This window comes from Rhinolophus hipposideros, assembly GCF_964194185.1.
Source record: "Rhinolophus hipposideros genome assembly, chromosome: 18".
NCBI lineage: Eukaryota > Metazoa > Chordata > Mammalia > Chiroptera > Rhinolophidae > Rhinolophus > Rhinolophus hipposideros.
In genome coordinates, this window is record NC_138064.1 from 31,593,140 (window position 1) to 31,605,711 (window position 12,572).

The following is a 12,572-nucleotide window of genomic DNA, read 5'->3' on the forward strand; positions in this document are numbered from 1 at the left end:
GGGTATGCACTGTTGGTTTATCCATTCACCTGTTGTTGACATTTGAGTTGTTTCTACATTTGACTATCACAAAGGAAACCACTATGAACATTCACGTACAGATCTTTGTGTAGGCATGTTTTCATTTCTCTTGTGTAAATAACTAGGAATATTCGGAATGGCCAGCTTATAGGATATATGTATACTTAACTTTTTAAGAAATTGCCAAAATGTCTTGTGGCATGATGTAACCAAAGACGTACATCAGTATTATTACATTCATATGTGCAGCAATGTGCGAAAGTGCCAGTTGTTCCACAGGGTCCCCGTTCCAGGATAAAAATGTGATTTTACTTTGCATTTTTCTATAACAAATTATGTGGTCACCTTTTTATGTGCTAATTAATCATTCATATATTTTCTTTTGTGAAGTATCCAAACAGTTACCTACTATTTTTCAATTGGATTGTTTGTCTTCTTACTACGTACTACTAAGCTAGTACTTTATATATTCTGAATGCAAGTCCTTTGTCTGATACATGTTTTGTAAACGTTTTCTCCCAGTCTTGCCTTTTTGTTCCCTAATGGGTTTTTTTTAAAAGAAAAAGTTTACTATTTTTATTAAATCCTATTAATCGATATTTTCTTTTATGATATGACTTGCTCTGTCATGCCACAAGGTTTTAGTGTTTAAGTTCTAGTTCCGTCACAGAGAATATATGCTATGCTAATGTTTCTTAATGAAGAAAGTTGTAACACTGTGTTTACAAAGAGTAGCAACTACTGGGGTTTAAAAACTATCAGTGGTTAAAAGAGCTTGTTTATTCTAGGGTTTTTTGAGCTTCCATATAAATTTTATAATCAGCTTGTTAGTTTACAGAGAAAACAAAGATAAAAGGATAAAAACACATGTATGGTGATTACTTTTGAAACATGATCGTAGGCTTGAACTTGATTGCTCAGTTTAAAGAAAATCAAAAAAATAAACAGCATCTTTATTTTGCCCCTACAATCAGTAGTTCACAAAGCAGAACACAATCTGCCAGGCCTCTCTTATAAAAAGAAAGTCATACTTACTATGAAAAGGACAGAACTTGCCAAAATTTTTCAGATGCTTTTACTTGTAAGATAATCTAAAACTCAACCTTGTAAAAGAATGCTCTATTGTAATATCCACATTTAAAAGTATAAAATTAATTTTGATGTGCATAATTCAAATATTAATATATGAATGATTCTCACTTTAAATTTAACATAATATGTAGCATGAGGTATTTTGTATGTAATATGCTGATAAAAAAATAAATTTAGAGAAAGGCTGAATTCTGAAAGGCAGTATTGTTATCTTAAAGAAATTCAGTCCAAGTGTAAAGAGTTCTATTCAAAAAGGAAAATTCGCTTCTCACACTGCATTTCTATCAGGGAGGTCATCCAATTTATCACTATTGTTCACTTACGATATGCAGTACTGACATCAGTGGAACTTGTGCATTTTTATGAACAATAACATTACATACAACTAAACGTAGGACATCAATACAAGAATATTGTTCCCTTAACAAACATTCCTGCTGCTTATATTCAAATTTTGAAAATGTTACTGTTATGGCAATAAAAGGCCAAAGCTCAGAATGAACTTCTTTTTAAAATTTGCCCCACATCCTCTCAGGAAAAAAAAAAAAAAAAAGGAAAAAAAATATATATATATATATATATTTCTACCAATGAGAAGTATTTAAAATATTATCACTCTGCAATTTGATGAATTTCTTCCTGGTTAAAACAGTTATAATATTTTTAAAGAGTAGCATACAGAATTTTATTCTTAAAAAAAATGTATTTTGATTATATATGTTAAGGCAAACCAAAGGAGAAGACAAGAAAATAACTTCAAAGACCTACTAACTACAGAAGATACTCATAAGTGCGGCTCACAATACACTGTCAATATTAAGTAAAGTAACTACACTAAACGACATAAACTTCAACTTAAATAATATATAACTTGACCCCCTGCTGCTTGCTACAAATTCATCATGAGTGGTATTCAGTGACAAAAATCAGAAGACAGAGTAAAAAATTAAAGAACGAATTCCCTTTCATTTAAAAGTAGAGATAATTATCAAATTTACAGAGAAAAAATGAGGAAGTTCAGAATTAGATTGCGTTTAGAGGAAGATATGAAATTTAGTATCTGCAGATAGCCTTTGATATTAACATTCTTGGAACTATTAACATTTTGTACCCTCTGAATAATATATAATATAAAGTACCCAAAATGCTAAAGGTTTGTTTATAAGATCTCTAGCATGCAAAGGTTCTTAATAGGATACACCATTCATTAAATGAGTGATTTAATATAAACGTTTTCTGTTTTTCTTATAATCAAATAATTTGCTGCACACCTGACATGCCTATAAAACCTGAAGGACCCTCCAATCTGGTGGGGAGCAGTGCTTCCTTGCTAAGTCATTCTGCTCTCCATCCTACCCTCTACATAGTTGGGCTACATGGCCAATTGGAGGAGGGAACCATACGCCATGTACACTGTTCTAATCTCTTTATACCTAAGTAACCGGAATTTGTCAAACCTCACCAGCTGATGAATATATATTTATTTCTCTCATTTTAATTGGCTCTCAATGATTCTAAGCTCCCAGGTTAGAGGTGTTGACCTCTAAGCCCTACCTACTTGACTAAGCCCACCGTCTGGCATGAGTACACTACTCCCCAGTGTTCTCTGGAATCAAAAGAAGCACTTGTAAGAATCCGTGGATTAGTTATGATTTCTACTTTCCATCACAGGTCATCCGGATCCAGCCCTGATGGGTCTAAAGAGGTGCTAATCGAGGGACCATAAATCCTCTAATACCTAGATGCTGGTAGATTTGGAAAGCCACCGTATCTTAGTGCCAAGAGGTAAGAATTCTGGCGCACATGAATGCTAGAGAATAATGCTGTAGTTCTCATCAGGAGACAAGACAACATCTTCTTTCTTTGGGGAGAGTGTCTAACAGTAGAAGTTAAATCCATTCTCACACAGTCTCCACTGGGGTAGATGTAGTCATGAAACCAAGTTCTCACCAAAAGAAAAACAAATAGAATATGAGCAGAATTTACACGTCCCACTTCCAGACGATTGCTTTTAGGAAAGCAGAGGTGACTCTTCAACACTCACCTCTCCCACCATCTGAACAATATGAAGCTTACAGTGGGGATGGTGACTTCTAGATGGAAGAAGCCACAAAATAAATACCTCGCCAACCTGAAGCAATTAGAACTATTATGTGAGTAAAATAAATTTTACTGAATTGAGCCATTAGACATTTGGGTCTGTTACTGCAGACTACCCTCACTGAAATAGGATCCCACAGGAAAGGGTGATTCCCTCTCGTCCATTGTCCCTTCTTGCAATCTACTCTATAAAGAAATATATACAGAAACATACAAGGACTCCTTATAATGCATTTTAAAAGTCCATATACATATTCATATTCAACTGTGGGGAGATGTCGAGGTTTTTCCCCCCCTAGAAATAAATCCTTTATGGAAATCAGAGAATGCAAATGTTAAAGTGCAGGATAGGATACCATCAAAGTACACCCAACAAAGGCATGTGATTTTCAGCTGGGCTTAGCCTATTATATATCAAGGAATTTGATCCTCACACAAAAAAACTATGAAATAGATACCATCTTCACTTTACAGAAGGAAAAAAACTGAAACTTAGTTCCATAATTTTGTAACAGCCACATATAGAAAACAAAGCATGGAATTTAAAACTATCTAATTGATAAACAAAACTAACTCTTAGTTATACTGTATTTGAATTACACTATCTTTCCTCTCCAAGGTTTTACATATTTGTTGGTACACAAAAGTTATAAAACTTACCATTTCAACACAGTATAATAAGGCCTTGAACAAAACTATTTTAATTCAGCAAAAATTAATTTTTTGTTACATATTATACATAATTAGGAGGGACACGTGTGGCTCCAAACCAGAATTTTGGCCCCCGGAGGACATCTGGCAGTGTCTGAAGATATTTTTGGCTGTCACAAATGGGGGGGGAGAAGGTACCACTGGCATCTAGTAGGTAGAGGCTCAGAATACTGTTAAGTATCCTACAATACACAAGACAGCTCCTCAGAACAAAGAATTATCTGGTTCAAATGCCATGATACATAGGTTGAGAAACCCTGCCCTAGAGTGATTTACAATCTAGGGCAAAATTCTATACTTTAATGAAGCACCTAAAATTTAGGATGACCATTCAAAGAAAAAAGATTGCTCCCAAAAGATGGAATACTTAACACACACACACACACACACACACACACGCATGCGCACACATATACATACACGCAATGTGCGCACACAAGAATTAGATCTTGAAATGTGTTTCTCAAAGGATGGTAGAAGGGGACAAAGGTAAGATAACTGAATTGCTGAAGAACCTCAAGAAGACTGTATCAGAATTGAGAAGGGCGAGGGCTCTGACAAATTATTCTTTAGAAGTAATATGCAATCACTTATTTTTCCTCAAAAGGTTATCAGAAGGTTATCATTCCTACTGAATGAAAAGTTTCTCATGTTGTAAAAACATTTTTAAACGTCAGTTGTAACAGGTTTTGTTATGTAGTGACTTCTTTTAAAAAATCAAAGGCATTAAAAATGTTCTTAAGATCCCAATTTATCTTCATCCTTATGTAAATCACAAATTGGAGCAGGAAGTTCATCAGATTTCTCCGTGGGACTCTAGCAAAAATTTAACAAATAAAGCTATTGCAAAAATATTAAGGCACTAAAAGCTTAATAAAAATATCCATCCATAAAATTACCACCAAGCTTTATACACAATTATAATCTATAATCAAGATGCAAAAAATAAGTTTAGATTATTTCTAAGACTCTACATCTCTAAAATTGTATGATTCTGCACATCATTAACTTTTTGTGTATCTTTACTTGGGAATAATTTATGCCAGATAAGAGAACAAGCTAATTATTTTTTCTATTGGCATCTGTTCATGGAGGGCGAAAGAATTCACAAATATTGTAAGCTGTTAAGTTTATAGCACTTATTTATACAGACTGCTATAAATACAGCCAGGACATTTTTCTGAACCAGAGATCTTAAATAAATTCTATATTAACTTTGCTCGTAGATGTTGACCATAACCAGATGCTTGTGTATATCACATTTTATAATATACATAGTCCTAAAGTGATATGAAATGTAAGGTGTTTTTTTTTTTGAATGAGATTTAAATTCACTAGGTAATTGAAAACCATCCTGTAGAAAATTTTTTACACAGTTAAGTGTTTTGAAATGTGAATAAATCAGTATGATTCTGAATGGAATTCTTTAATATGTTTCATATCTGTGATCACAGGCTTTGCAACATTTTAAAATCTTATTTAAACTCTTATAAAAGCTTATTATAAGAGAAAGGCTCAACACTCATGTTCAAGTCATCAGTTTTTTTTAACTGTTTTTCTCTATGAAATTAATTCTTAAATTATTCACAAATCGTCACTTTTACTACCTTCAATAAATTATAAAATTTTACTATATTTAACTGTGGAGAAAACTATAAATGGATTATGTTATATAGTTACAAAGTAAACAAAATAACAAGAATGAAAAAGTTAAAAAGTAAATAAACAACATCATCAAAATTTGAAATGTTTAACTTTTATTGAGGATACAATAGTGACCAAACAAAATCTCTCCGCTGGAGAGATTCCTGGAATCCAACCAACAAAACGCAAATCCTAGTATACTTTACTAACAAACAAGTATATGTTCCATTAAAATTACTTCCATCACCTCTGTTCTAGGATAATCAAAACTCTTTGCCTAACCGATGGAGGGGAAAATGTATTCCTTTTCTTCCTCAGGGAAGCACCCATGACATCTTTGACAGGGCATGGACTGTCATCAGTGGGAAGGAATCATCATTTCCGGTATGTTCTTCCCTTGAATGTAGCAGTGCAAAATGTTATATAAAATGGGCATTTAACCAATGACTACAAAGCAGTAGTATTTAACAGGACACGAGTCCCGATAGGAGGAAAATGTTAATTTAGGCATATAGTGTCCAGAACTGCTATCAACAAGACAAATCCTTATTCTTTCCAGAGTCTCTAAATAATTCCCTATACATGGAACTTGAAACTCATTTAACAAATATGTACTCATAAATTAGTTAATTTAGAAACGTATAATTAGGTTTATACAAAAAGCATAGCAGAAATGGGATAATGACAAAGTGAGCTTTCTTTAATGATTTTAAACCCTTCTCACAGGTTTTAAAGGAGACACAGTGTAACCCAGGTGTGTCCTCTCCCTTCTTCCTCTAATAGATTTTTTTTTTTTTGGCTCTTGTGCTTTTTAAAATAAACTTTACAAAATTATCGGTGATTTCACTGCCATAGCTTAGCCAGAAAGCAAAATGGAATGCTTTTAAACCTCTCTAGTTTAGAGTGATACACACAGATCTGTTCCATTCATATATTTTTCCAACAGATTATCTGATACTCTTGGCACCGTAATTTTTTTTTCCTAAAATGCTAAAAAAGCAGGAGATGGCCAACTTTTGACTCAAAAGTCAAGCAGGAACAGAGAAGCAAAAATCAACTATCATTTCCTTTACTCCTGGCAAAAAATGCCACCACGGTGCAACACTCAAGAACATCTCTTCCAGGACTGCATACTAGGCCTCGAGCCTTCCTAGGCAAGATGCAAAACACAGGCATTTACCTGCCCCCTGCTCCCTCCAAATATCCATTAGCACAGATGGGTAGCTAATGCTACCAGTCACTCTTTTCCTTCCTTTTTTCCCTTCTGACTTCATATTCAGACAAAAGAAACTTCAACTAAATGTTCCCTAAAGCAGTGGTTCTCTAGTCTACTACACATTAGAATTATCTATGGAACTCCTCCATTCCCAAGCCCCACTCTAAGCCAATAAGAAATCTGAGTCTGTGCGGATGGAGACCACATTGGTAATTTTAAGAAGTGCCCCAAGTGACTCTAAAGAGTAGCCATAGTTGAGAATCAAGGTTATAAGTCGAACAAATCAGAAGGTATTTAGTCTATGTTTGGGATTGACAGTTGCCTCTCCGGCCTTTAAATTATTTCTGTAAAAATTTATATAATGTTCACAAATACCAAAACATTTCAAATTATTTTGTCAATGATTAACTTTTAGGGTAGACAAACCTGAATTAATGCCACTTAGAAATAATACTAAAGTTTCATTTGTTTGTTTGTTTGTTTTTCAAATAAGCCTCTGGGAAATAAGAGCTTAACATCAAATTTTAATGAATTTCTTTGTCTTTAATACATTTAGAAAACTGATGTAGGTAGACTTCCACTTTCAGAAGGCAGAAAAATGAACTCCTTTTGAACTGATGAACAAACACACTAATCAAAAAGATGGAGAATATGGAGAATAAAAAATAAATAATTAATTCTATAAAATACAGCTAACAAATTAAAATAAAATGTGTGTTTCAACTGATTTTAAATGTTGCCAAAAATTTCTCAAGGCATTTTATTCCCCTCATACAAGAGTCCATTGTGGGAGTCACACGGCAATTAGACCTATTAAGAATTTCAGAACTTACTTCTTTTTAATGAATTATATGACATAAAGGTTCCTATTCACTGCAAAGATTTAATAACTCTGACTTTCAACTTTTCTAGTTTTATATACCAATGAATGCCTATTGCTGTGATGGTTATTCAGTATAAGAAAGTAAAAGACCATTTTGAAAAACTTCAAATTCTCTAAATCAAAAATAAGGTAATTTTTTTTTAATTTTTAATAGCTCAAAGAAATAGCTACAGAAAGACTCAAATTTTAATTATAATGCAGGCCATGCCGTTGTTTACAACAATCTTCCTGAATTCCAGTGCAAGTACACTTCCAAATCTAAACAACATAGCTCCCCTGACATATGTGAATTCCAGACTAGTCTCCCACCAGTCAAAATTCTTATCTGTAAAACATCAAATTGCCACCACAGTAATTAACAGATTTGGGAATCATTGTTTTCTTACCATCTGCTTATATCAGAAATAAATTGTTGAATTGAGGATGTTAAGACACAGGGCCCTGGATCAGAGAGTTACGAGATTTAAAATATGTATCAGAGTCAACCTCTGAAATTATATTATTTCCAGTAAGTACAGTGTCATTTCTTTATCATTTTCTTTAATCAAAACTGCAAGTCAATTCTAATAAAAGTTAATTAAAACAAATAGATTTTATCACTTCTTGAAACGTAATAGCCAGAGACAGTTTAGAATCAGCAAAAAGAACATTAGACTTGGAGTCCTACCCTGCAACTTCCCTAACGGTGTAACTTTGAGACAGGCGATCCATCTGCATCACTTACCTTACCTGCCTACCTATATTACAAAAGAAGTGGAGGGAGCAAACAAGATAATACACATGTAAACCTTTCCTAACTTGCTCTGTCTTTTATAAATGTAAGGCATAATCAGTCAAAATGCTACAAATTTTATTATCAATAGGGGGTAAGCTTTTACCAAGAAAGGAAAAAACATCAAGTAAGTTCAAGTTATTTAGGTTATAAGAAGGGACACATAAAAGCATCAAGTACTATGTTAAAAAATAAGATATTTTTTAATCAAAATTTCTAATCAGTGTTAGAAAGGAAATGTCTATTAATATACATTTCAGTTAGAGAGTAAAAGTATGTATATGTGAAGCACAATGCAAAAATCTCCATGAGATTATTACACACACTCACACACACAACAGCTTTCTCAAGATCTGGGAAGTCCATGTGTGTCCATGAGCACACTGAAATGTAGAAGATTTGCTATCTCACTCCATCCTTTCTGAACTCCTGCCCTGTGAAAAGCACTATGCTGGATGATGAGACACAAAGACAAGTAAGGAAAACATCCTACAATATTCAAAGAGAAGATATTTTAATACTGCATAATTAGCCTCAATACAAAACTGAGTAACTCAACTGGTTTTGTCCAAGAGTGATGATAGTCTTCTTGTTCTTTAAAATATTGCAACTCAAATAGTTATATCATCAACAATTTCTTTTGGGATATTTGTTGGCTTTATTGGGTTTGGTTCATTTATTCACTGGAAAAACATTCATTGAGCCCCTAATTGTCACTACAGTTATGTCTCAAAGGAAATCTCAACTCTAAGACTATAAAACAAGGACATAAATGCATATTTAAGTTATTTAGTGTTTCTTTTTTATTTCTTTTTTCAGTAAAAAGGAAAAATTAGAATAGAACAGCAGCAACATAATTCTGCACTATTAAAGTTTGGCTATAACCAGTAGACTGAAGGAGTGAATTTATGCTACATTTATCCGGCCTGCTATGTCTCATCCACCTATGGTGACTGTCCCACTCCTGTACTATAGAGTACACTAATAAAGCAGTGAATGAACACAGTTTGGCTTTCAGGATGAAATAATTAAAGTGTAAGCTCTTAGATTCTGATTGCAGATGGCCCAGGTGCACACAGAGCAAATTTTTGCCAAGAAATACAATGCAAGCTGTTGACACTCTGCTTCCTTCAGTATGAAAACTTCCCCAACAATTCAAGGTCACAATCAATGATCTACTATTTAGAGTTCAAAGTACAGGATTCTTTAGAATATAGTCCAAGTAGTTTAAGTCCAAGTAGATTAAGTAACATAACCACAATAACTGACGAGGAGGGAGGATTAATTGAACGACTGTATGTGGCCATCTTCATACGGATTTCTTGTAAAATGGATAAGCAGAAATCTAACACACTGAGAAAGCAGGGTAAACCAAAATGTTGGACTGGTTTTAAAATAAACGTTCTAAGACTGTTTAAACAGCTAGAAGTTACAATAGAGACCATGTGGGCTCAATGCAAGACACAAAGGTTAAGAGGAAATGGAGTTCTCTAAGAATCTCACGCTGAAACTGCTCAAAATCAAAGGGACCTTCCCCTCCCCCCCAATCAAGCTGACCTACAGAGAATAAGACACTGTTGGATGTAAGAGGTTGGATATAAGAGGTCTTATTTCATGCGGTAAAAAACCCATATGAGCAAGGTAGCTTAAGATTCATTACTTTAGGACAAAACATTTGACCCTTTTAGAAGTTCGTTTCCTTACATGTAAAATGAGAGGGGTAAATAGTTCACGAGTCTTCAAATTTTATTTTCAGGAGTACCAGATTGCTTCAGGGTTAGGTGGAAACCAAGCCAGCTTCAAACCTCACTTAAATGAGAGCAGATGAAGTTTTAACTGTTTTCTATATTGGAGTCTTGCGTGGAGTTTCATAGGGGAAATGGGGGGTGGGAGGGAAGGGCTCTGCTGCTGAAAAGAATTACTCAGAAAACAACGAAAATAAATAACCTCAGATCACATTTATTTAAAATCAAGATTGCAATAAATACATCTATTAAAAACAGAAACTGTTCCACTTCTGCCATAATGGAGTAAGTAAAACTGATCATGACCTCTCACCATAAACAACTAGAAAACTGTAAGAAAATATTTTTTCAGACATCGAGACACTAGGAAGCCCAGGACTATGATGATCCATTAGTGAAGAAAACCAGACAAATGAGTGAAACTCTTCCTCCAGGAGGCATTTTCCATAACAGAGTGCAGGGAGGGGAACCTCGGGAAAGTTGATCACGGCACTTTCACTTAATTGAGGAGATAGAAACAAGATCTGGGGAGACTAAAGAAGCTGGAGTTTATGGGGCAGAATACCAGAGAATTAGAAACTTGGAAGAGAAAAAGGTCCAGAAATCTGTACACAGGTCCCTTGAATCTATGGCTGACTATATGGGGGGAGAAAACGCCATGAGGTTGGACTATTAGGCTACATAGTTCGCAGTGGTCTCACTGGACTAAGAGACCTTTGAGTTCTGATAGACACCTGTGGAAAGACTCATTGAACACCCCAAACATTGAGCAGACACCCCAGAAGGGCCATATTTGGTAGTAGTGCTCAACTAGCCCACATGAAGGTTTCGATAGACCCACCCTAACAAAGTGTTGAAAGAAAGCCTCAAAAAATCAAGTTAAATACTGTAACTTAGCTGCCATCTGAAACAAATTTCAAAAACTTTAACGGAACACAATAAAGTCTAGTCACTGAACAGCATAACAGTCATAATGTCTGACATCCGATCCAAAAATTCCAGGCACAAATAAAAAAGAGAAAAATGTAATCCACAAATGGGTGGGGGGAACAGAGAGAACAGAATAGACCCCAAAATGCAAAAAATAATAAACTTATCAAACAAGCAAATTTTAAAACAGTTTCTATGAATAGGCTCAAGTATTTATAACAAAATATGATAAAAGGAAAATGGAAGGCATAAAAATGGAACTTACAGAGATGAAATATACAATATCTGAAATGAAAAGATCAATTAAATTTATAAACATATCAATAGAAACTCACAAAAATGGAAGAGAGAAAAAGAAAGGACTGAAAAAAATGAAGTGTGTTAAGTAACCTGTGGGACAATATTAAACAGCCTGAAATTAGAATCAAGAAGGGAAGATCAGAAAAAGCATCTGAGCAAATAATCGCCAATAATTTTCCAGATTTTTATAAAAATAATAAACTCACAGATAAAAAAAGCTCAAGTAGGATATGTGCAATAAAAACCATGCCAGAGTATATCAATATCACATTACTGAAAACCAGTGATAAAGAAAAAAATCTTAAAGCAGCTTTAGGAGTTCTTTAAATAATCTCCACAGGAGTCTTTTATCAAATATATGTATGACAAATATTTCCTCCTAGTCTCTAGTATTCCTACTCATTTTTTACAACAGTGCCTTTGATGATAACATTTTAATTTTTATCAACTCCAATTTATCCATTTTTCTTTTACGCTTAGTGGTTCTGTGCCCTGTATAATAAATCATTTCCTATCTTCCAGCCATGAAAATATCTTCCTATGATCTCCTATAATTCATCACAAATTAATGTTTATATATACCATGAGCTAGAGGTCAAGGTACATTTTTTTTCCTCAAGATAGCCAGTTGTTCCAGTCAGACCGGCAAACACCATAATTTATGGAGCATTGTGTAGAGTACTCAGAAGGGCTTTGCCTCATTAGTGAAGAATAATGAATCCTAGACTAAATGCTGCTCTTGTCCTGCTCAACAAATATTTAAAAATCAAGATCGAACAAAAATCAAATTGTTTCCAAGTAACTTAACTGCATCCTAGTAAAAAAGCTTAAAAACATTTATAGAAATTCAAAACTATCTAGCACCCAATAATGTCTAGTATCCAATCAAAGATGATAAGAAATGCAAAGCAGCAGGAAAATTGGAACCATGATGCTGAAAAAAAAAAATGAAACATAAGCAACACTAACTTTAGAAATTGTAGGTAAGGACATGAAACCATCACTAGAACTATACCAAATGATCAAAAAGTTGAGTAGATGAGTCATAAAAGAAAAAAATTGCTAAACCAGAGTTCAAAATTAAAAAGTTTCTTCTATCCAAAAGACACAGTTAGGAGAATATAAGGACAAGCCTCAGACTGGGAGAAAGTATTTGTA

At 34.0% G+C, this 12,572-nt stretch overlaps 1 protein-coding gene across 9 annotated transcripts in view; it reads right to left on the bottom strand.

Annotated features, from left to right (window-relative positions):
• Positions 1-12,572, bottom strand: part of PPP1R9A (protein phosphatase 1 regulatory subunit 9A) — a 266,446-nt gene that overhangs the window by 190,727 nt on the left and 63,147 nt on the right. The window lies entirely within an intron of this gene.